Genomic DNA, 26,110 nt, shown 5'->3' on the forward strand with positions numbered 1-26,110 from the left:
GGAGGAAGAGCAGGAAGAAAAGATTAACATTAAACAGATACATGAGGTGGGATGGAAAGGGAGAGAAAAGGGAAATTGCATGGTAATCGAGGGAGACCCTCATTGTTATACAAAATTACATATAAGAGGTTGTGAGGGGAATGGGAAAATAAACAAGGAGAGAAATGAATTACAGTGGATAGGGTAGAGAGAGAAGATGGGAGGGGAGGGAGGGGGGATGGTAGAGGATAGGAAAGGTAGCAGAATACAACAGTTACTAATAGGGCATTATGTAAAAATGTGGATGTGTAACCGATGTGATTCTGCAATCTGTATTTGGGGTAAAATTGGGAGTTCATAACCAACTTGAATCTAATGTATGAAATATGATATGTCAAGAGCTTTATAATGTTTTTCAACAACCAATAAAAAAAATTAAAAAATAAATAAATAAATAAATAAATTAAAAAAAAAAAAGAAAAAAAAATTCTAGGAATCTTTGGTGAATGAATCCACATACAAATTTTGTTTTTTCTTCAAGTTTTGGTGAGCCTACTCTGAGGTATTTCTTGCTACCAGCATTTAAATTCTGTGCCTTCAATGTGATGTTGAAGGGCTGTACTCTGCTTTGAATATGCTGGCTTAGAAGATCTTCCCAGTTCAGAAAAGAATCTGTGTATTTTAACAGTTTCTACTTACACAAATTCACTTGTTTTTAAAAGAGATACCTCTCCTTTGTTTGTGCTTGAAATAGCATCCAACAGAACTCTATCCAGCATGGAAAGATTCAGATTTAGTTTCAAGCATTTGTGCCATTGTGAAATACCAGTTTGAAGAAAACAGGAAAATGCATTGGAAAAAAATGTTGTGAGAAAACTGTAGGAGAGAATTCCATTGAAACTTTACTGAATAAATCCTGTTTACATTTTTTTCCTCTTTCCACTCAATATTTGGTGATCCTATATACAACTTTTCCTCTGTAGACCAATTGGAATATTCTGCCATCCCTATAATGGTAAAAAGCTGATGTCTGCTTTGAGTGTGCTGGCTCAGTAGAGCTTGCAGAAACAAAACAGCAGTTTGTGCTATCAACTTCAACTTGCTAGAACTCACTGTGTTTTAAAGGACAACCTCTACTTGGTTTGTGCTTAAAGTAGCATTCAATAGAATTCTTCACAAGAATTCTCCCTGCATGGGCTGATTCAGTTTCAGTTTCAACAGTTTGTACCATTGTTAAACATCTGTTCAAAGGAGGCAGATTAATACACTGGAATGGAACATTGTGAGAAAGGCGTAGAAAAGAATTTCAATGAAATTTTACTGAATGCATCTTATTCACATCCTTCCCTCTTTTCTCTCAATTTTCAGTGAGCCTATATATACTATTTTCTACCTAAACTAATTTGGATATTTTACCATTATAGCAATGGAGCAAAAATGAAGTCTGCATTGAATGTGCTAGCTGTGTAGAGCTTGCAAAAACCAAACAGAATTAGTTTGTATTGCAGCTTCTACTTGCTAGAATTCACTCTGTTCTTAAGGAGAACCTTCTGCTTTGTTTATGGTTTAAGAAACATTCAACAGAATTCTTCCCAGTATAAACAGATTTAGTTTGAGATTCAAACATCTGTGCCATTATTAAGCCTCAGGTTTTAGGAAGCAAAAAAAAAAAAATGCAATTGAAATGAGTACTGTGAAAAAGGTGGACCAATGAAGTTCAATAAAAATTTGGTGAATGAATTGCCTTAACATTCTCTCTATTCAAGGTTTGGTGAGCCTAGTCCCATGGTATTTCTTGCTACCACCATTTAAATAATGTGCCTGCTATGTGATGTTTAAGGGCTGAACCACACTTTGAATATGCTGTCTTAGAAGAGCTTCCCAGTGCAGAGAATTCGTGTGTTTTAACAGCTTCTTTTTGCACAATTCACTCTGTTAAAGAACTCTCTGTGATGTTTGTGCTTGAAATAGAATTCATCAGAACTCTTCCCATTACTGACAGATTTAGTTTCAATTTCAAGCTTCTATGCCATTATTAAACATTAGTTCATAGGAAGTGGGCAAATGCATTGGAAAGGTACATTGTGAGAAAGATGTAGGAAAGAATTCCAATGAAACTTTACTGATAGTATCCTGTTTATATTCCTCCCTCTTTCCACTCAATGTTGGGTGATCCTACATACAACCTTCTCTTCCTAGACCAATTTGAATATTTTGCATTGGCTGTGATTAGAAAAGTCTGAAGTCTGCTTTACATGTGCTGGCAGAGTGGAGCTTACAAGAACCCAACAGTAGCAGTTTGTGCTAGCAGCTTGTACTTGCTAGAATTCACTGTTTTAAAAGAAAACCCACTGCTTTCTTTGTGCTTGAAGTTACATTTAACATAATTCTTCCCTGAATGGGCAGATTTGGTTTCAGTTTCAAACCTCTGTGCCATTGTTAAACATCAGTTCTTGGAAGCAGGAAAATGCAATTGAAGTGAGTATGAACTTTGGTGAAAGAATCCTCATAACATTCCCTCTTTCACCCAAAGTTTGTGAGTCTAGTCCCAAGGTTTTTCTTGCTAACACCACTTAAATTATGTGCCTGCAGTGCAATGTTGGAGAGCTGAACTGCTCTTTAAATCTGCTTCCTTACAAGAGCTTCTCTGAACAGAAGAGAATCCATGTGTTTTTGAAGCTTCTACTTGCATGAATTTCACTCTTCTCTAAAAAAAGTACCCTCTACTTTGTTTGTACTTGAAGTAGCATTCAACAGAACTCTTCCCAGCATGGTCAGATTCAATATCACTTTCAAGCATCTGTGCCACTGCTAAACATAACTTCCTCAGAAGCAGGCAAATGCAATGGAACATTGTGAGAAAGTTTTAGTAAAGAATTCCAATGAAACTTTACTGAATGCCTCCCATTTACATTCTTCCCTCTTTCCCCGCAATGTTTGGTGATCCAACATACAAGTCTTTCTTCCTAGGCCATTTTGAATATTTTGCCATGGCAGTGATTGGAAAAGTCTAAAGTCGACTTGGAATGTGCTGGCTGAGTAGAGCTTACAGAAACAGAACAGTAGAAGTTTGTGCTAGCAGCTTCTACTTTCTAGAAATCCCTCTGTTTAAAAGAAGAACTTTCTGCTCTTTTTTGTGCTTGAAGTAACATTCAACATAATTCTTCCCTGCATGGGCAGATTCAGTTTTAGTTTCAATCCTCAGTGACATTGTTAAACATCAGTACATAGGAAGTGGGAAATGTGAGAATATACAGGCATTCATATACAAAAATTACTCACATATTATTTCTATTTTGTTTCCTTACTGGTTAAAATTCTGTTATCCAATTAAAACATTTGAATTCAGGTTCTTCATTTAACATAATAAAAAGTCACTGCTCATAAAGTTCACTACACATTAAAAGAAAATTGTGAAACTGGAAAATGAGCTTTGTAAACTTAAAAATAAATATTCTGAAGTAAAAAGAGTGAAATTAGAGATTACAAAGAAAATAAAGTATGGAAACAAGAACTTCCAAAATTTGGGGTCTGCTATGCTGATTAAAAGAAGGAGTGAAACTCTTTCCTTTATACTACTGGTTCATTGGGGAATGTTTGTAACTGCTGAATTATTTTTGGCATGTTGCAAGAGAGAAAATATTTTACTCATCTGGAACATAAAAATTTAGTGACTAAGATAACACATTGTTAATCATCAATACTTATGAATATCAAATGTATATTCTTCCCAATCACAGTTTATGGCTATACAGAACCCTACCTTATAGGAATTATTTTTTTATTTAGGTACCAGATATTAAACCTAGGGGCACTTAACCACTGAGACATATACTCAGCAAGCCTATTTATTTATTTATTTTTGAGACACTAAGTTTCTTTCTTAGATTCTTGTTAGGTTGCTGAGGCTGGCTTTGATCTTTAGATACTCCTGTGTCATCTTCCCTAGTTGCTGGGATTAGAGGCATGTGCCACCACATATATAAAAAATAGAAATTTGTGTGGTTTTGTATTTGTATTTTTGCTTTTTGTATATATAAAAAATGAATATCACTGTCTATAACTGAAGGAAGATATTGAAGTATGTAACATACCTTCTGTGTAGTTTTAGTTTCTCTGTGCTTTTAGCACTTTCATTTATCCTGCATCACCCCAAGGTTTCCACCTGTAGTCATAAATGCATGATTGATACTCAAAAATGTTATCAATATGTTTATAATGTAAAAGATTATTAAATAATTTTATAAGTTCACAAACTTATAACACTAAATTTTTTGCTTTTGCTAAATTGTTTTGACATGTTCTTCAGTGAAAATATATCCTTGATTGTTTTTATTTACATGATCTTCATCATAATTTTTGTAAAACATGTTTATTGTTGTACTGTTACTGCTATTATAATATATTTAAAATGGTTGAATTAAACATTTATTTGAATTAAACTTTTATTTGAATTTGTAAAACAAGGAGCCCTTACATGTGATCCATATCTAAAGTGGCAGTGGTATCAAGAATATTTAAATAGAAATAGAATCCATTATATTCTTTCTATCTTCCATTTTATGTACAGTGAGCACTGACTCCATCTTCCTGGAGATGTAACAGAAACCTTGCAGTTCAACCACATGATTTCCTTCATACTAAGAGTTCTTTGGGAGATTTAAATCTTATTCCAAAAATGAAGAGCTCTATCTACTTAAGAGTTGATAATAAAAGCAATGTTCAACTATGTTGGACCGATTTTAAGATATTTCTATAATGTTTGACCATTTTTTATTGGGGGACTATTACAACCATGAAATATCTGTTTGAAAATTGTATAAATAAAAGATAGCATCTTGTTTTCATTATGCGTCATTGTTGTTAAAATATAAATTTTATTGCACCTTGTTTTATAGCACGGTGTTCAATCCTTAGCTCCTCATAAAAATAAATAAAGGTAAAATAGTTCTCTGTTAGTTTATTTAAACTTTTCCTGTATATAAACTAGTTTGAAATGATAAGTAATTAGGCTATCCATTAATTGTTGTGCTGTATATATGATGTGTAATTAAAATTATGTAACAACAATTAAGCCAAAGCATGAAAGAGTCTTGGCTAACCACGAAGGCTTCTTAGTTCTTAAAAACAGTAAAAGGTCATAAAGAACACAGGAGTTTCCTTTCCATATTGTCATTTGGTACCATGAGATGTGCAAATAGGCTGTTCCTGCTGTAGGCTCTTTATTGATTTTCGGTTTTCATTTTCAATTCTTAATGTATTTGGCCCTATTTAGGCAGAAAACATGACTGTCAGCCTAATGGTTTCACAATTAATTTTCTTCTCCCATGAAGGGAACAGGAAAACATATCTCAATTCTATAAACTTGCTTTAAGTTTGTGAGAAAAGAAAGGGCATAGACAGAAAAAGAGAAGGAGAGGAAGAAGAGTTGTTACAGCCCATATACTTGCCCATCAGTGACTTGATTTCAGTAAATACCATGGTGTTACCCAAAGGTCAGACTTTATCCCTGAAGAAAAGTCATACCTAAGGACAAATTTTGGAGAAAAAGGAAAAAATAACTAGCAAAGAAGAAACACAGGGGACTACTATCTCATAAGCTGGGATACTCTTAAGTTGTACAGAAAACTTTTAAAAAAGGTTATTTAAAGGCTACATACCAGCTGTGCCGTGTAAGTGGTCATAATTCACTTGTAAACTTGGATGATAGCTGCTTTTTAGATCTTCTAGCACCAATCTTATTTATCTTTTCAAAGAACAAATTCTTCATTACATTTATCCCATGTGTTGTTTTCTTATTCTCAATTTCAACGATGTCTGCCCTGATCTAATTAATTCTTGTTTTTATGGATTTGGCAACTTGTTTTTCTTGTTCTATGGCCTTGAGGTGTAGCATAAACTCATTCATCTGGAACCCATATTTAGTGTAGTCACTCAATGCTATAACTTTTCTGCTTAGAACCACTTTCATAATATTGAAAATATTTTGATATATTTTATCTCATTGTTTATTTCTAAGAATTTCTGAATCTCTATTCTCATTTCTTTTTTAATTTAAGAGTACTATTCAATAAGAGCTCAGTTAAGATTATTATTCAATCTCCATGTGTTTGTGTTGTTTATATTACTTTCCTTCCCATTGCTTTCTAGTATCTTCCAATTATAATCTGATAGGATACATGGGATTACATCAACAGTTTTTGTATTTGTTAAAATTTGTCTTCCCAATATTCAAGAATATGAAGAAAAATAAATGTTGTCAACAATGTGGGGGCAAATTTACATTCAATACATTGCTGGTGGGACTGCAAATTGTTGCAATCACTCTGGAAAGCACTATGGAGATGCCTTCGAAAACTCTGACTAAAACCACCATTTGCTCTTGTTATCCCACTCCTCATTTTGTACCCAAAGGACCTAAAATATCATATGACAGTGATGCAGTCACATCAATGTTTATAGCAGCTCAATTCAAAATAGCTAAACCATGGAACCAACCAGGTGCCCTTCAACAGATGAATGGATATAGAAAATTGGTATACATGCAAAATAGAATACTACTTAGCCAGAAGAATGAAATTATGGCACTTGCCAGTAAATGGATGAAACTGGAGTATATCATGTTAAATGAAATAATCTGATTCCAAAATCCAAAGGCTGGTTGTTTTCTCTGATATGTGGATGTTAATCTACAATAAGGCAGGGGAGTGGTTAGGCAAGAATAAAAGTTTTTTGGATTAGACAAAGGGGAATAAAGAGAAGGCAGGGGAATGATCCTGCTGACACTATTCAAGTTTCTCAAGGGGTAAGGTCACTCATTTAATGAATACTCATTCAATGACAAAACACACTGAGCCACAGAAAGTATGAACATAGCTGCTATAGCCAAGGTGTTAAAGGCTTGGTCTCCAGCCCAAGATGCTATTGGGCGGAGGTGGAATCTTTAAGAGGTGAGGCCTAGTAAAAGGAAATTAGGTTAATGGGTGAGCTCTTGTAGGGAATTTGGGATCTTGGCCCCTTCTTGTCTCTCTCTTCACTATCCAGCTGTCATGATGTGAGCAGCTTACTCTGACATACATTCCTGGCCATGAAGTACTGTTCTGCCATAGCCTCAAAGTGACAGGGTCAAGTAGCCATGGTCAGAGCCTAATTAAACATTTTCTTCTTATAGCTGTCAGTTATTAAATGCTTTCTATGGGCCAAGTACTGCTCTTAGAGCTTTATGTTAGTCTTTTGTTTATAATTTATTTAATCTTCACCACAACTTAAGAAGATAATATCATCGTCCCCATTCCACGAAAGAAAAAAAAAAAAGTACAGAAAGGATAAGAAATCTGTCAAAGTCACACATAAAAGTGGAATTCCAATCCTAGTAGTTGTCGGAGGCTTGATTCTTAGTCAATCTATATATCTGCCTCCCAATGCCTACCTCATAGGGTTAGAAAATATATAAGTGAGACAACCTATTAAGAAGCTGAATTTCTTTGAAGAAGCCACATCTATATTTTCAACTAATTTTTATTGATGCATTATAATTATACATAATAATGGAATTCATTGTGACATAATTATACATGCATATAACATAAATCAGTCAATTTTATTCCCCAGTGCCATATCTTTATTAAAGATCATGCAGACTGACCTCAGCTGAGAACATCCTGTTTCTGGAGAGATGGCAAATTGTAGGTTGAGAGACAAAATTAGCTTGGGGTACATTGGGGCCTTTAAAAAAAAGTCATTTACTTTAACTTTTGTATTTGACCTATATTCTCCTATTAGGTAAACCTCTTAGAATGTATTAATAGCTTAATAGACCTCTAGCCTGCACCAACCCTAAATCTAAGAAGGCTGTAACAGTCAATATCTATAGTAAAAACTTTCCCTCTTTGCTACAGCTCACCTACCTACTTTTCCCACCAATTTATTTCTTAAACATATTGCTCGATGACTTTTGTTTTTTGGCTATAAAATAGTTCATGTAACCTCTTCCACATCAAAACAAATAATTCAGGCAACTTGAATCCATGTTCCTGTGCCACTCATACTTGGCTCAAGCTATTTTATTTTCTTTAAAGCCAAGTGTTGTTTTATATCATCATTTACAATGGAGATAGATGATGATGGTTCCTTAACAATGTGAATGTATATACTTAAAATACCACTGAATTATAAACTCAAAAATGGCTAAAATTATACACTATGTACATTTTAGAAAAAAATTTACAAAGATAAAATACATATACATATGCATTTAAATAAAAGAACATAGAAAAGTATTCTTATGGATATACACCAAAGAGTTGTCAATGGTTATCTCTAGATGTTGAAGGAAGTGATTTTACTTTCTTTTTTAAAAATGTTGTGATATTGTAAATTAAACATTTGGTTTTCATCCCATTTCCTGACACACATCTCCTAAAATCCATAGAATCTTCGAAGTGATAAATGACAAGTGATTTTTTATATGCTAAAGACTGACAAAGGAAATATATAAGTGAGGCATATATTTCCATGTGGCCTGATGGTAAATTTGGCCAATGATTTAATATACCATGCCTGTATTAGCAGAGTCTCCATAAAAACTTGAAAAGAAAGGATTTGGACAGTCTGAGAGCTGAAAGCACAGAGGTTCTTGGAGAGTGGCACACCTATACATCATTCTATGTACTTCTTTATCTGGATCCTTTCTGATAACTTATTTTTTTATTGTTTTGGTGATAACTTTTATAATAAGCTGGTAAATGTTTCCCTTAATTTTGTGAATGCTCTACCAAATTAATAAAGGAGGGAATTGCTGGGGAAACCAAATTAATACCTGGTTGGTCATAACTGGCCTAAACTGGTACCTGGATAGGGGAAAGTCTTAGGGGCCTAAGTGTTCAACCTATGAGACCTGTTGTTACCCCCAAGGAGACAGTGTCAAAAATAAATTGGATTAAAGGACACCCAGCCAAGTGTCTCTTTCTTCAGCATTACTTGGAGTGTGAGGAATCTCCCTGCCCTGCCATTCCTAGTATCATAAGAATGTTGTAAGAGTATAATGGAAAAAAACTGACTTTTACTATTCATATGCTTTTATTATTCTGAAATCTCTACCAAGAACATTCAATATATGACAAGAAAAATAATTTATTGACATATGGAAGAAATACAAGAAATGATCTTTGTCCTCAAAGAATTTACAATGCAAATAACACACAAGGAAAATGCATTAAATAATTTGAACAATGAAAGACAGCTATGTAGGGGTTGTGGGTATAGCTCAACAGTAGAATTTGTGCTGATGTGCAAGAGCCCTGGGGTTTGATCTCTAGCACTGCAACAAAACAAAACTGCAGCACAGGCAGGATGATATGCCATCTTCTAGTTCAATCTTTATTTCAGAGAAAAGGAAAATGAAATCAAGTGTAACCAAGACCTGAGATTACATGCTTTACCAGTGGCAGTAGCAAGACCATAACTTAAGTATTCCAGTTGCGAATCCAGCACTCTCTCTGGTCCTAAATATCCTGAGGATATGGAGGTACAGTAGTGTTTGACCTACACACAGGAATGAAGAAGGCTCTGGGCAGGAGAGCAACTTGGCCCCATTGGAACAGAATGGAAAAGGCTTAAAGAAAACAGAGCAGCTCAAACAGACAATGGTAGATCCTGGCTATAGTCTCAGAAGATCAAACTCCACCATATTTGTGAGTCCATAAATAATGCAATATTGCTAAAATGCTTAAGATCAGGTAGCTGGGTCTGTCTGTACTTGAATGAACTTGGGTTACTTGACTAATTTAAGCCTCAGTTCCTCATATGTCTATAAAATGGGTTCAGGGCCACATCTTAAACACATGGACCTTTGAGGACCATATTATATAGGAGATAATTGATCCAAATTTATAGAGGATAACTGCCATGTTGCTGTGAGAATGAGAAATAACAAATGCAAAACCCTCAGAACATTCCCTAGCATATTGGATACTCAAGAAATACCAACTGCTAGTGTTAGATGAATGCAAAGTAGAGAAAGTACCAGTATTTTCTAGGTCCTAGAAACATTATATAATTAAAAAAAATATGATGCTGGGGATAAAACCTAGGATCTTATTAAAAAGCTAGGCAAGCAATGTACACCATGTCCTTACCAATTTCTATCCAAGAAATTAATACTATTATTAATATAGTATCATTCAACTGCTGTAATAACCACACAGAGCAATTGGTTTGTGCCCACCCCTTATATAAACACTTTTTATGTACTAACTCAAGTAATCTTCTCATCTATTCTAGGAGGTAGGCATAGCTGTTATTTTGATTTCTTAAGTGAGGAAACTGAGGCACTGAGAGGTGGAGTTATTTGCCCAAAGCCCACAAACATAACAAAGGAATTGAGTTAAAATTTGGCTGTCTGCCTTGAGGACCCCATTTGCAACTATAGCATGTGGTGCTTTTCTACCCCCAATATCTCATAAGATCCCCTGGAACCCTCCTGAGGAGCATCCTCATGGAACTCTTCCTGAGGAGCATCCTCTTTGCCTTCAGAGAAAAAGACCTCTTCAACTGTGTGCCCTGTAACATGGCTATTTTTTGTTCACAGGTTATGTCACCTGGATGGGGTGCCTCCTTTAGTTGCCCAGCATAGAAATTAAAATGGTAGGTCAAGATCAGTTTTTGTATGCAAAGCACTTGCTCAGAATGGAAATTAAAAAAAAAAAAAAAAAAAAGCATTTTGCCAAGGGAAGGGAGGAAGAGAAGAATGAATGAAGGAGAGAGGGCCAGAAAGGAATTTCATCAGGTTTGCATGTTTGTTCAGTCCCTAGTGTTACATACTTGTGACAAGTATTCCTATCAAACTAGTAATCACACAATAGATTGAGATTAATGAACAAAAACATGTTTAACAAGAAAAAAGTGAACACTAGACGCAGAAGTATGGGCAGTATTCCTTACAGAATCTACCACCACCTGTGAAGGTGGAGCAGCTCCCCCAAGATCAAAGGACTTGTGCTCTGAATTCTGGTGAAGGTTGTATTGCAAATGGGAGAGGGAAAATCCATCCACTAAGAATAGCGATGGCAATGAGCAAGCTCACCTGGGACTTTGACTCTCTTTGCTCAATAGTCATGTCCTTTTTCTGGGCACTTGCCCCAGAGTAGGTGCTGTCTCCAGGAGGTGGATCTAAGAGAAGAAAAAGAAACCACAAGAAAGCCCCCTTTGCTTTCCACCCCTCAAAATCAGGAGCTCTAATATTTTTTCACCAAAAGTGACCACAGAGGGAAGTCAGAAAGATCTGCGAGTGCACAAAACTGGAGAAAAAAACTGGGGTCGTCCTGGACAAGGGCCCCACTCTTTGTGGCTATGTAGTTTTCCAGAAGCAAAACTCTGGAGGGCATGCGACTCCATCAGCAGCAGGGACTCACTGAGCCTCACCAAGTGGCAGGCACCAACAGCCTTACACTGTTCAATCCCACAGAGTCAGCTGGCATTGCTCCATTCCATTTTGTAGAAATGGAAAACTGAGGACAGAATGCACCAGTTCACAAAGCCAGTGAAAATGGTACCAGGATTTCGGTCCCTGAGCATCTACTCTAATCTCACTGTGCACCTTGCAATTTTTCTCCAAAATTTCCACCCAAATTCCTCTGCCTCCTGTCAAGGAATCGATTCCCAGATTTTAGAGAAAGCTGTTCCATAAAAGAAAAACAGTAGCTTTCCAATGGAGGGAAGGGGATCAGGCACAGAAACCAAAAGACCTGGGTACTAATCCTGATTGTGCCATCAGAGAGCCAGCACCTCTCTCCTCAGTGAGATTGGTCACGACGCCCGCCACTGCAAGTGCTGAAGCCATAGGGAAGAAACTCATTTTCTCACACGTTCCACTGAGTCCCCCAGCAAATCAAACAGCAGCAGGACACAGCAGGGTAGGGTAGGGCTGGGCAGGTACTGTGGACAGACCTGGGAAATCAGGAGACGGGCCTGCTGCAAACTCGGGATAAGTGCACAACCTGACACATCTGAGGCGACGTCGCGGGATGGCTAGCGGGGACTTGTGACAGGTCCTGGGGTATCGCCCTGATCAAAAAAGCTTCTCCACACACCTTACGGGACACTTCCCCACTCCAGACGCAGCATTCTCCCGAGGCCCCGATCCGCCTCCCACCGTCCTCTGCTGCTTACCTCCCCTGGCCTGGGGCACCCGGGGCGACACCTCGCGGGACAGGGCTCCGCAAGCTGGAGGCTCCGGAACCGCCCCGTCCGCCAGCAGCCTGGCGTGGGAATCTAGTCCGCGACCGATCTCAGACCCTTGAATAGTGCACCCAGCCCCAAAGGTCTACAAGGCCAGAGCAGGGTGGAACAGGATTGGCCGCTAGTTCGTCTGGGAAATGTAGTCCACTCGAGACTCCAGGATTCTGGGAAGTGTAGTTCTCCGCATTTGAGAGACAATGCCGGGGCTGAAACTATCTGGTGCCCAGACCCCAGTTGAGGGCTCCCTTTAGTAGAGCTGGGCTTTGCTGACGACCTCCATGAGCAATGTGGAATCTTGGATTCCAGGAAGTGTCAAGTTCATCTAAGTCAGTGTCTAGTACTCTTCTTTTGTGTGAATGCTGGAACATAATTATACAGCATTTTAGAGGAAAAGCCAAAGAAGAAAACTCTTGGAGGTATCTGGGACGATTTGGTAGATTGAATAGGATAGACTGGGCAGGTGGGAATGGAGCAAAGATTCTGAGGTGGTGAGGGAAGTAGGAAATGAAAGGCTTGGACTCAGGTACTGAGAAGCCATCAGATGACTTTATTTTCAAGTAAATTTTTGTTTCCAATTACAAAACCCCGCGCAATGGCACATGGCTTTGTTCCTAGCTACTCCGGAGAGAGAGGCAGGAGGATCGCCAGTTCCAGGCCAGCAGGAGCAACATAGTAAACTACATCAGGCTTTTTAAAAAAACTATTTGCAAACCCTCATAAATTAATCCATGCATAATTCCCTCCTTGTGGAAATTGCAGCTCTATTAGGGCAGTATATAGTAGTAATAATGGATACCAAATTATAGCTGACTCATAATTCTTAGTATCATCTAGAACTGGTATTTTTCTTAATGTTATCTGAGAATGTGCAGGATCAAATTCAGCAGAGGTCGAATTAACTGTTTCTATACTATTAGGGTAATACAGAAACAGTTCCCCAAAGGAGGGTTGTCCCCTTTTAGTTGGTGAAATGATGTTGAGGAGGAGAGGTACACACATGTACAGTTACAGAAGAAGAGACAAGAACTGTAGATGTTCGGAGAGGCTGTGGCTCACACCAATTAAGTTAGGGTAGTTGTCATTCTCTAGACTTGATAATTAAGTTCTTCTGAGCTCCTCTACTTGCAGGAGCGGATGTCAAATAGGAAGAGTCAAGGATTTGTGTACAACATGTATTTATTGCTCTCAACCACACACAATTATCTTATAACTGGTTTTCTAGGTAAAAAAGCTCTTCCTTACATATCGAATATGTGAATACATGGTCACATGAAATATATATGATTTAGAAATAGTAAACTAAATCAGGCTTTTTTTAAAAGCTATTTGCAAATATCTATTATGTTCCAGAAAAAATCCAAAACAAGGCACTCTTAGAAGTACAGAATAGAATGGCAGTTTCAGCGCTTGGGCAAAGGGAGAAATGGAGAGATGTTGCTCAAAAGGTACAAAATTTCAGATATGAAGAATAAATAATCTCTGATCACATATCATGCATTAGGGTGACTATAATAACAACACTGTACTATATACTTGCTATGTACTAAGACAGTAGATCTTAACTGTCTGACCAAAGAAAAGAAAGGAAGAAAGAAAGAAAGAGAGAAAGAAAAAAAAGGAAGGAAGAATTACATAGGGCATAAGGTGATGGCTACACTAATTTGCTTAACAAGGGCAAACATTTCACCATGTATACATATTTCAAAACAGCTAGTTGTATACTTTAAATATATATAATTTTATTTGTCAATTATACCTCAAAAAATCCAGAGAATAAAATAAAATATTTTAGAGATATTCAAAAGAAAGCCAAGAGGACATTTTCATGGATTTAGAAAGTGAATAGAGGGCTGGAAATGAAGCTCAGCTGTAGAGCATTTGCCTAGCAGGTGTGAGGCCACAGACACCATGTCCATCATCTGAAATATTTGACATTTATTGATGTAAAAAAAAAAACACTTATCCTTTTTGTGTTAAACTAATAAGCAAAGACTTATTGGTAATTATTTCACAAGGAAAGAACATTTCCAGAAAATAAGACACAACATTTAACTACCACCTTTTACTTGTTTTATAACATTTTAAAAAATACTTCTTGGCATTCACATTACAATCACAATGCACATTTAAATAAGCATGTCAACTAAGTAAATGCTTGACTTTATTAATTTTGATTTTGCACACAGTAAAAACCCATGGGAATTTAACAATTACAGAAGAGTGTAACATACAGGTCATGTTACAGTACACAAGAGCTGGTCCTAGAGGGCCACTTCCATCGGAGTCAATGTAGTAGAGCATAAAAAATTTCTGCTATTCTTATAGGCTTCACATGACCACTCATACAGAGCTGCAAAGAAGACATAGTGTCACAGAAAGGCTGAGGGTATGTGACACTCTGAGTTGCTCATGAAGTGGGACTTTTCTCCCATGAGGCTCATACTGCATTGTTCTTTATCACATCTTCTCTAGGGTAGTGACCTTCCATCTCAATTATGCATCAGGAAGATTCAGAGGCACAGAGTGAAAGATTTGGGGATATCACTCTGAATCAGAATACTACACATCCTTATTTTCAAAATCAAGCAAACTAGACTTATTCTAGTCTAGTTGAAGGATCTCAAGTGCATTGGCTTAACCTGCCTAAATGCTGCCATTAACTAATTATGATTGATTTTTTAAAACTTTACTCACTGTTTACACCTTCTGCTCACTTAAAACAATTTATATGTAAGACATATTTTTTCAATGAGTTGAACTGTACACATCAACATCTCTTCATGCCATTTTTAAGTTCATTTTAAAAAGACATTGTCTTAAATGCTTTGCAAATGATTATCAAGAAAACTGAAATTAAAAAAAATATTGATGTCTCTTTTTAATTTTAATTTATTCTAATTCAGAATTGACTTTTTAAAATGTACAACAAATTATTTGCTATGAACAAGGCAAGTGATTAAATCTTCAGATAACTGATACTTAGTATAATTTTATATAAATAGTGAACCTATGACATTTCTTGTGTGGGTCACACATTCCCTTGATGGGAAAACCCTTTGAAAGCCTCAAATGCAGGCCATAGCTGCCAGGAAAGTAATGCAAAAGCATCATATGAGGTGTCCACACAGACAAACTTGAGTAGTTGTTATGCAAAGGAGACTAAGACAAGTGATCATAGTAGGACCAAGTATACAAATTTAGGCTGTTCCACAGTGACTGCACTCTCTCTGTATGTATATGTGAGTGTGTATACACACACACAAATATATATATCCACAAACACATAAACATACATACATAATATGTATTTATATAATGCTGTGTACGTTTATATGTGTTCATATATGTATGTGTGCATATTATATATGTACATATATGTAACATATATATTGTGTATGTATGTGTGTATATCCCTACTCATTTCAAATAGTTAAGAATGACCCGAGGATGTGTATGGAAATTATTTTTCTCTCATTTCACAGAATAAGAACAAAGAAATGTCTGCTTAGTTCAAGGATATTAAAAATAAATTGTTTATAAACATGGTCAAACGTCCAGTGTGTCAAATCAGAGGACTTCAAATCAAGAGTGCAACTAGTACCATCTCAAACTAATGGAAGTACAGACAACATGAATTATTTTCCCATCATGCTTAGATTTTGGACACTTACATTTGCATTTCTATAAATAAACAAACATACTAATAATGAAGAAAATACCCCATATTTGGGTTGGGGCTCAAATTAGAAGAATAAAGAAAGAGGAATAATGATTAGAAAAAATTAATGTAAATGAGAATGTGCATATACACTAAGTTTATACTTTGAACCCCAATCCTGTCCTTTACCCCCTCAAAAAATAATGGTGCTGGGCTGGAGTTGTGGCTTAGTGGTAGAGCACTCACCTAGCATGTGTGAGGCACTGGGTTCAATTCTAAGCACCACATATAACTAAACAAAATAAAGTCAATTGACAACTAAAAAAAATAATAATGGTACCATGTTCACTTGGTATTTATTTGGAAATATCCAACTTTTTTGGTATGCCCTTAGAAGAATTACAATGAAATTAATTCAGTAAATAAACCAAATAATGGGCCACAGAGAGAAGACCCTTTATATTTATCAATCAAGTTGTTTTTTTCCTCAGTGTTACTTAAAATTATGTTTAGATCACAGCTACTGATAACAAACATATTTAGTAGGTATTTGCTTTGTCTAAGACACTTTCTAGTGTGATAGGACAGGCTGTAAGTAAAAGAAAGAATCTCAGTCGTAACTCTGCAACTGTGGCCAAACCTTTGGCTCAAGGTTTCCAAGATCAGATTCCAGTCCCTTTTAAATGAGGAGTTCTTTAGCAAATTCTTACCTAGCAATGTAAATTTAAATGGAGATACAAATGGAACTGATCACTAGATATGTAGGGGTATGAGTCACCTTCTTTAGCTTCTCTGTGGAACTTACACATCTGGAAACCCAGGGGTCTCATTTCAAACCCACACTAGCTCCCTAGGATTAAGTTCCTGCAAAGTTAGATTTATGAGAATCCATTCTTTGCATTATATCTCACAGTTTATATGGAAATAAAATTAATTCACATGTAATAATCCCCCCCCAGTCCTGGGTTTAAACACAGGGCCTTCCACATGCTAAGAAAGTATCCCATCACTAAGCTATATCCCCAGTCCTTTATAGTTTTTATTTTGAGACAGGGTCTCACTAAATTGCTAAAGCTGTTGATCCGTTTCCAAGGCTGGCCTTGAATTTGCAGTCATCTTGTCTCATTCTCCCACAGGTGCGCACTAATGCTCCAGGGCCATAAAAGCATTTTTAATAGTATAATGCTTGTATTCCCTCAGCAGGAAGGACTGGAGGAGGCAGATATGAAATGCCATGCTCTTCAAAAGACAAAGGGACAGGAGAAGTGCTAAGGAGATAGGATTCCAGGAATGACCCCAAACTTAAAAAAAAAAAAATCCTAAAATGAATAGAAACAAAAATAGTAATCAGGAAAACATGAGTATTTCAGGGGCTGTATCAAATGCTTCTAGAAGCTAATAATTAGTGGCCAGTAAAGTAAAATATCAAGAACCGTATTTCATGAGGACCATACTACCATCAATGCCCTTACAACCAAAATTAAAGATGATTTAAAAAGCAAAACCACAAAACAAAGCTTCTGATGAACACAGAAGCAAAAATCTATAACAAAATAACAGAGAACTGAATTCAATAAAACAATTAAACAGATAATACATCATGACTAAATGGGATTTATTCCTGGGTTACAAGGGTGGGTCAATATATTAAAATCAATTAATGCGATCAACTAAATAAACAGAACAAAAGATTAAAAATCAGTTGATTATATTAATAGACTCAGAGAAGGCATTTGAAAAAATTCAAGATCATTTCAGGATAAAAACTTCAACAACTAAGAATAGAAGGATATTATCTTCACAAAATAAAAGCCATCCATAGAAAGCTAATGTTTTGAATGGTAAAAAAAAAAAATAAATAAATAAAAATAAAATATTCCTTGAAAATCAAAAACAAAGCAAGGGAGTCTTCCCCAGCCCCTAGGCCTCAAATACCAGTTTCCTCCATTGGCAGCAGCACCAGGTTGCTGTGGGTTTCTTGCAATCCTGCTTCCCAACCTCTGGGATGGTGCAGTGCAGGCTCTGGTGAGATATGGCTAGCTCATGTTGCGAGAAAGGCACAGGCCAGGAGAAGGAAGGTTTTCTGTATTTCACCTATGGCAGCAACTAAATGACAGAGAGGATCCATCTCCAAAACCCTTTGGCCACTCTCTGCTTCATGACCCACCTGCAGAATTTTAAGCTTGACTTTGGCAATTACCAAGGCAAAATAAGTCAGAGGTGGCATGGGGGAAAAGGGAGGTTAAAAGTTGAATATATTTTGTAATAGAAGAGAAATTTTCAACTCAAGAAGGGAAAGAACCTGTCAAATCTTTCTAATGACAAATCATGAGTATGCTTCCCCATCCCCACTATATATAAAAGTTATTTGCATAGGTGCAAAAGAAAATGGTTTGCCACTGGAGAGGCTAAAAGCAATAGAACAAGCCAGATGCAGTGGTACATGCCTGTAATCTCAATGACTCAGGAGACTCAAGCAGGAGGTTTGCGAGTTCAAAGCCAGCCTCAGCAAAGGCAAGGCACTAAGAAATTCAGTGATACCCTGTCTCTACATTAAAAAATAAAATAAAATAAAATAGAACTCAGGATGTGACTTAGTGACTAAGTGCTCCTGAGTTAAATCCCTGGTACCCTCCCCCCCCACACACAAAAAAAACAGCAATAGAACCAAATGACTATAAAGGAAAGGTCTCAGAAGAAATGGAAGACATTATCGAAAAGGCAGAACAAAAGATCTTTAGAATGTAACAGAATATATCCAAGAGTAAAAATATTCTATTTACTAATATAAATATTTTTAACATTTAAGAACAAGGGTCTGCAATATCTTCATGTTTAATCTGTTTCAACAATGTTCTGAAGGGGTACTTCATTTGAGTGATTTCATATTTTCAGATTGTAAAAAGCATCTGGGTGAAGAGTTAGACAATTAAAAAGGGACTGTCTAGACCTAGAGTGACAAGTAGATGTATTCCTGAGGATACTTAAAGCTCTTCTTGGGTTGATCTTAAGTGTCCTCTTGCTCTGTGACAAGAATATATATGCAGTTTGCTTGATTATGGGGCTGGAAAATTGCTCATCTCTATCTGGGATTTTTGTTTGTTTGTTTGTTTAATTAGTTTAATAAGAGTAAGCAACTACTGGCAAAATTGATAATAAAATTTTGGAAACTGGAGAAAAAAAGAACAAAGCAACAATGCCCTCTCTCACCATTTGTAGTCAACATCTTAGTAAAAACCATAGTCAGCAATTAGGCAAGATAAGGAAATAAAAAGCATCCAAGTTGGAAAGGAAGAAGTAAAATTATCTCTTCTTCCAGGTGATATCTTAGATATAAAAATACTAAACATTTTAAAAATTAGAATTAGTGAAAAATACAGTGAAGTTTCAGGATAAAAAAATTAACACACAAAAAAAACTGTTGTGTTCCTAAGGAAACTCTGTTAGTCAGCTTTCTGATACTGTGACAAAATACCAGAGATAATCAACTTATAAGGAGAAAAGATTTATTTTGTCTTAGATTTCAGAAGTTTCATTCTGTGGTTGCTTGGCTCTGTTGCCTTGTGCCTATCATGAGAAATTTCATCATGGTGGAAGCACATGACTAAGGAGGACTGTTCACCTCATGGCATATGGGAAACAGAGAGATAGAAGAAGCTGGAGTACCGTGCTCCCTCAATGTACCCCCAATGACCTAGCCTACTTTCAATAAGCCATATCTCTTGAAGGTTCCACTGCATCCCAATAGTACCACAGGCTGGGGATCAAGCCTTCAACACGTTGGCCCTTGGGGGACATTCAAGATTAAACCTATAGTTTTCCACCCCTAGGCCTCAAAGGCTCATGTGTTAGAAGCCTGGTTCTTAGCCTGTGGTTCTACTGCCTGGGGGTAGAACTTTTGGAAGGTGGGGCCTAGTGGAAGAAAGTTGAGTCACTGGGTGTATATTCTTGAAAGGGATATTGGGATCCTGGCCCCCTCTTTTATCCCTCTTTTCCAACTAGCTACCATGAGGCAAACAGGCTTCCTCTGCCATACCATCTAGCAGGATATATTTTGCTGCCTTAGACCAAACACATCAGGGTCCATTGACTGAGTTCAATCCCTTGTAACCCACTGAAAAGGCAATAAAACCAAATGACTATAAAAGAAAGGTCTCAGAAGAAATGGAAGACATTAACTGAAACCTGTGAAACAATGAACCAAAATAAACGTTTTCTTCTTATAAATTGATTATCACAGTGTATTGTCACCATAACAGAAAGATGACAGAGAAATTAAGAAAGCATTTTTATTTACAGTAACTTCAAGAAGAAAAAAAATACTGAGTATAAACTCAATGAAGGAGGTTAAAAAAACTTGAAGTATATAGAAAACTCCAAAACACAATAAAGTAAATAAGACAGGAATACATGTCATGTTCATGGATGGTATACAATTAACAATACTATTAAAATGGAAATGCAATACAAAGTCATATACAGACTTAATCCATTCTTTACCAAAATACCCATGGCCTTCTTGGTTGAAATAGAAAAAAAAAAAAAAAACCTTAAATTTCACACAGAACAATAGAGAACCCTGTATAGCCAAAGGAATATTAAGAAAGATGGCAAACAGGCTTATGAAAGTGCTGTCAACATCACTAATTATCAGGGAAATGAAAATCAAAACTATGAGATATAACCTCACATTTGTTAGGATGGCTAATATCTAAACAAATAAATGTGTTGATGAAGATATGGAAAAAATGGAACCCTAAAGTGTTGGTGGGAATGTGAACTTATGCAGTCCCTAGGGAAATTTATGTGGAGGTTCTTACAAAAATGAAGAGTAAAACTACTAAATTATCTAGAAATCACATTTCTGGTTATTTATTCAAAAGATTTGAAATAAGGATCTCAAAAGACTTTTCACTCCCATTTTTATTCTAGCGTTATTCACAATATAAACATCCATCAATGCATAACAATATAAACATCCATCAATGGATGAGTGGATATAGAAAACAACACACATACACTGAAATATTATTTAACATTTGAAAAGGAAATCCTGCCATATGCAGAAGCATAGATGAATGAGGGGAACCATATGGTAAATGAAATAAGTCATTTGCAGAAGGACAATTATTGCATGATTCCACTTAGATGGGGTATCTAAAATAGTCAGACTCATAGAAGCAGAGAATAGAATGGTAGTTACCAGAGCCTGAGAGTAAACGAAAATGGAGAATTGCCATATAACTCATGTAAAATTTCAGTTACTAAAAATAAAGAAGTTCTAGAGATCTGCTTTACAACATTAAACCTAGTTATTGCAAACTTAGAATTTGTTAAGAAAGTATACTCATGTTGAGTGTTCTTATCACCACAACAAATGTATTCAAAACTTAATGATTTTGTAACTTGCATCCATTTCATACATGTGTAAAAAATACATCAAACATAAAAATATAATTTATACATTTAGAATATATTTTAAAACTGAATCAATAATACAAATTGCATCTCTCTTCTCTACTAAGCACAAATTAGGACTTTCTTACCATAATGAACACCTATGGTTTATGTTTCTTGGACAAATCAATGATACCCACTCCATAATAGAGATTTTCAAAACACCTGTGGAAACTTTTGTTGGCAACACCATTAATTTTCCATGCCCAGGAAGCCTTCCAAAGCTGATGTTAGAAAAAAATGATATAAGTAATATTGTTTAATTATTTTCTGATTATCTGCCCAAAATATTAATGATTTACAGATACAATAATTGTCTTCAAATTTGCTTTGCATATTATATTGTCATATTGGTTTCAAATGCATTTTTAAGAGGCAGATTTACCATTGTCTTCATTATAGAGAGGCTCAATCCCTTTATTATAATTTCTAGTAATATGATTCTTGTCATTATTTTTAGATGAGAATATTATACCATTATTTCCATGGTTATCTGTATAACAGCTTATCCAAGTATATCATTACTAAAGGGGGGGGCAATAAAACTCCATGTCCCTGGATGCCCCTATTAATTCCCAAAAACCTTGCCAAGTTAAGGGAACACTTAGAGCAAGCCTGGGCAGGAAAATCCACATATGTATTATCTTAAAAGACCTGGGCTTTCTCTTATGCACAATGAGAACTAAGAATAGTTTGTGCTATCTCTAGAAAGCTATTTTCTTTCATGTACACCAGGACAATTCTCCTTAGAATGCTGGTCAAATGAGCTAACTAATCAGCTAATGCTGATGATGTCACTGCTTCTGCAGTCTAAGATATAAAACTCATCTCTGAATAGAGACTGCCACAGATTGAGGGCACTGTGGAAAGAATATGTGTCAACAGTCCAGCTGGCACCACTGGTCAAAGTGGTGAATATAACAATATTGTGAACAAAGTAAGAATATAATTAGTCAAGTTCAAATGAAGTTCTCTAGCTTATTAGATGACAATATAATAATGAAACTCTGGTAATGAAGAATTTAAACAATTTCACATTTTAGCAGTACATATTCCTCTGTATATCACTGGTGGCATTAAAATAATTAAGGCTTGCTTTTACAGTTAGCCAGCAAGGAAATTTTTGTTCTGTACACGATTTTTCCAAGATTATTTTAGCCAAAGGATTTTACCCTCATCTTCCATGTTGCCACTATGGTTCAGTAGTTAAATGATTAAGGCATCATAATCTTCTGGAGCATTAGCTGAACACTGATAGATAAGATGTGGCCCTGAATTTCTGACTGAACAGGTCTTAGATAGAAACTGAGAATTTGCATTTCAAACAAATTCGCTCCTGGTGTCCCTTTGCTTGAGCTGGTGATCATACTTTGAGATCCACCTCTTTAAACCACGAAAATTATGAAAATTTTATTGAGTAATCAAGACACAAAATAATGATTTTAAAACCCTTTTATCCTAATGCTTTTTTTTCTGTAGAGAATCAGACGTGACTGCCAATGTCCTTGCAGATGAGAAGTTTGCTGTCATTGGTGGAGCTTGCCTGCAAATGGGATGTTCTGCCAAGTGAGCTAGGAGGGCTCTAAGAAAAATTTTTATCTGTTCTTAACAAAGAGCAGAGTTCAGAATGATCCAGCCCAAGAGTCGATTAAGCCATGAGAAGCAGGTCACTTCTGATTAGTAAGTTACTTCTGTATACTATGTTTAGCTAGCTTAAAGACCTGATTCATTGCTGTTGGAATGCTTTGTACACAATACTATAAAAAGACTGATGTATACAATAAAAGAGCTTCTTCTTCTGCTTCTTTGGCTTCTTCTGCTTGTGCTTCCTTGTTCATGCTGACCTGCGTGTGAGTTATTTGCGGCATTTTCTAATGTGATGTCTGAACCATTAACCATATATTAATCACCAAAATGTATCCTGTAAGGCAAAATTAAAATGGAAGTTGAAGATACTTTTAAGCTTACTGAGTGATCAAATAAGCATATACATACATGTCAAAGTGGGTATAACAAAAGTTCTTAATCACAGCGATTCCTGCAGTAGCCCTAGTAGTTTAAAATATTAAAGAATAATAATCTTAGCCTTAATTTCAGGGATTTAAAAACAATAGACAAAGCACTGCCATTCATAGACACTCCAGCACCCTCCAGAGTGGTGCAAGGGTCGGGCAACATCGCGCCCGGGACTCTCCAGGCTGAGTTTTTGGCCCCCACTTCCCGTGTCCAGAGTGTCTTTCATTCGTTGCCTCACCCCTCCCCCTCCCCCCTTCTCCCAGCAGCGAAGTTGGGTTCACTTGTGCAACTGGAGCTATCCGTGGGGCGCCCCGAGGTTCCTGAGGAGGCAGGATTGCTTTGTGGATGCTCCAAGCAGAGAGAAGGATGGCGGGGTCTTGGGGCCACTGAGCTGCACCTTGGCTGGGTACTGCTCCTGCTGGCCTCCTCTGGCGACAGCGCACTTCCTGCCTCAATGAAGCAGCTGCACCCTGTGCCATGGCCCCCTCTCAGCTGAGAAATCTAAATGCTTAGCAGGATTCCCCTAACCTAGGCCAGGCCTAGCCTCCTTAGCACCGCTGACGCCCTTTGGGCAGCACAGCCCCCTCATTTCATGGACTCCATCTGTTGTAGAGCTAAACTGTGAAGCCCAAGTACTGAGTGGTTGCTCCTCCCCACCCACTTCGGCTAGCCCCAGGGCCACCGTGGGGGGCGCCCAACCCACTTCTGCTCTCTGCCCACTCCAGCTCCCCAGGGGAAACGCTGTCCTTGGAAAAGTAACCCCTGCCCAAGGTTGCACCCCTCATTCCTCATTTTCTCAGCCTGAGGGCTCCTGTGATCCTTTCCTCACCCACCTCACCTGGGACATCCATCTAGCTACCCAGTGCAGGTAATGGAATCACCTGAACACTTGCTCCCATCTTCAGAAAGGAAGCCAGAATTGAATTCCCGAAAACCAGTCTGGCTCCCCAGGCCCTCTTGTGAGTGTGGAGAAGGAAGGGTTTCAGCCCTCACAGTGTCTCTATCTTAAGGAGTTAACACTGCGCACTCTGAGTCTCTCACCTGCTCTTGAGGAAGTTAGCAGTGCCCCATTCTGGCACAAGATACTGCTGTTTTGAAGATTCCTGCCTCCGGATCCTAATAATTACATAGAGTTGGCCAAGGCCATAGGTCTAGCCCATAGTCCCATGCCTCTTGATAAGGGCTGTAACTTTACTCCTGTGCTCACGACTAGATCTTGCCCCCATTTGTACTCCTAGAGACAGGCTAGGTGTTCATTTTCCATGCAAAATTCTGACCTGGAAGGGTTATTTCTTCATCTTCCCAAACCTGCCAACTCAGAAGTAAATAGTTCTTCTAGGTATGTCACTCCCCTCAGCCCAGCTCCTCCTCTAGGGCAGAACCCAAATGCAGTGATGCAGGCCATAAACAGACACATCAATGCAGCATCCCACCTGTCAGTCACTCTACTCCCTCCCTTCCACAGATGAGATGGATGGGTTCATTTTTTTATGATCAAAGGAAGTTTACTGGGTAGAACATAACAGTATTTGTATTTCTACATGACAGCAGAATTCATTACTATTATTATTACATATTTATAGCACAATTTTTCATATCTTTTTTATATAAAGTATGCTAATTCCAATTCATGTCTTTATACATGTACTTTTTTTGCTTTACAATTCTTATTATACATATATACCACAATTCTTCATATATCTGTTTTTATATAAAATAGGTTGACACCCAATTTTTATCTTCATACATGTACTTTGGATAATTATGCCCATCACAATTCACCATTTTTGCTAATCCCCTGCCTCCTCCCTCTCCCTCCCTCCCCTCTTCCCTATCTAGAATTCATCTATTACTCTCATGTTCCCCCTCCCTACCCCATATCAGAGAAAACATTTGGCATTTGTTTTTTGGGGATTGGTTAACTTCACTTAGCATTATCTTCTCCAACGCCATCCATTTACATGCAAATGCCATGATTTTATTCTCTTTTATTGCTGAGTAAAATTCCATCCTGTATATACCACATATTTTTTATCCATTCATCCACTGAATGGCATCTAGGTTGGCTCCACAATTTAGATATTGTGAATTGTGCTGCTATAAACATTGATGTGGCTGTGTCCCTGTAGTATGCTGTTTTTAAGTTCTTTGGGTATAGTCCAAGAAGAGGAATAGCTGGGTCAAAAGGTGGTTCCATTCCCAGATTTCCAAGGAATCTCCATACTGCTTTCCATATTGGCTGCACCAATTTGCAGTCCCACCAGCATGTATGAGTGTACCTTTTCCCCCCACATCCTTGGCAACATATTGTTGTTTATCTTCATAATAGCTGCCATTCTGACTGGAGTGAGATGATATCTCAGAATAGTTATGATTTGAATTTCTCTGATTGCTAGAGATGATGAGCATTTTTTTCATATATGTTGATTGATTGTATATCCTCTTCTGAGAAGTGTCTGTTCAGGTTCTTGGACTATTTGTTGATTGGGTTATTTGTTTTTTCGGTGCTTAGCTTTTTCAGTTCTTAAATACCCTAGAGATTAGTGCTCTATCTGATGTGTGAGAGGTAAATATTTGCTCCCAGGATGTAGGCTATTTACCTCACAGATTGTTTCTTTTGCTGAGGAAAAAAAAACTTTTTAGTTTGATTCCCTCCCATTTATTGATTCTTGGTTTTAATTCATGCACTATAGGAGTCTTATTAAGAAGTTGGGCCTAATCCCACATGATGAAGATTAGGCCCAACTTCTTAATAAGACTCCT

The 26,110-nt window shown here is 37.0% G+C and overlaps 1 long non-coding RNA gene and 1 pseudogene across 1 annotated transcript in view; one reads left to right on the forward strand and one right to left on the reverse strand.

Annotated features, from left to right (window-relative positions):
* The window catches only part of LOC125619814, a 45,542-nt gene extending 33,228 nt beyond the window's left edge, over positions 1-12,314 (reverse strand). The window contains exons 1-2 of the long non-coding RNA XR_007351418.1: positions 12,148-12,314; positions 11,063-11,148 (exon numbers count right to left, since the gene is read on the reverse strand). This is a non-coding gene — a long non-coding RNA (uncharacterized LOC125619814). The remainder of the gene's footprint in view (positions 1-11,062; positions 11,149-12,147) is intronic.
* A 5,592-nt stretch (positions 12,315-17,906) lies between these two features.
* On the forward strand, positions 17,907-22,901 carry LOC125619815 (annotated as a pseudogene).
* Positions 22,902-26,110: the final 3,209 nt, after the last annotated feature.

The sequence above is a fragment of the Marmota marmota genome, unplaced genomic scaffold, assembly GCF_001458135.2.
Source record: "Marmota marmota marmota unplaced genomic scaffold, marMar, whole genome shotgun sequence".
Taxonomy (NCBI): Eukaryota; Metazoa; Chordata; class Mammalia; order Rodentia; family Sciuridae; genus Marmota; species Marmota marmota.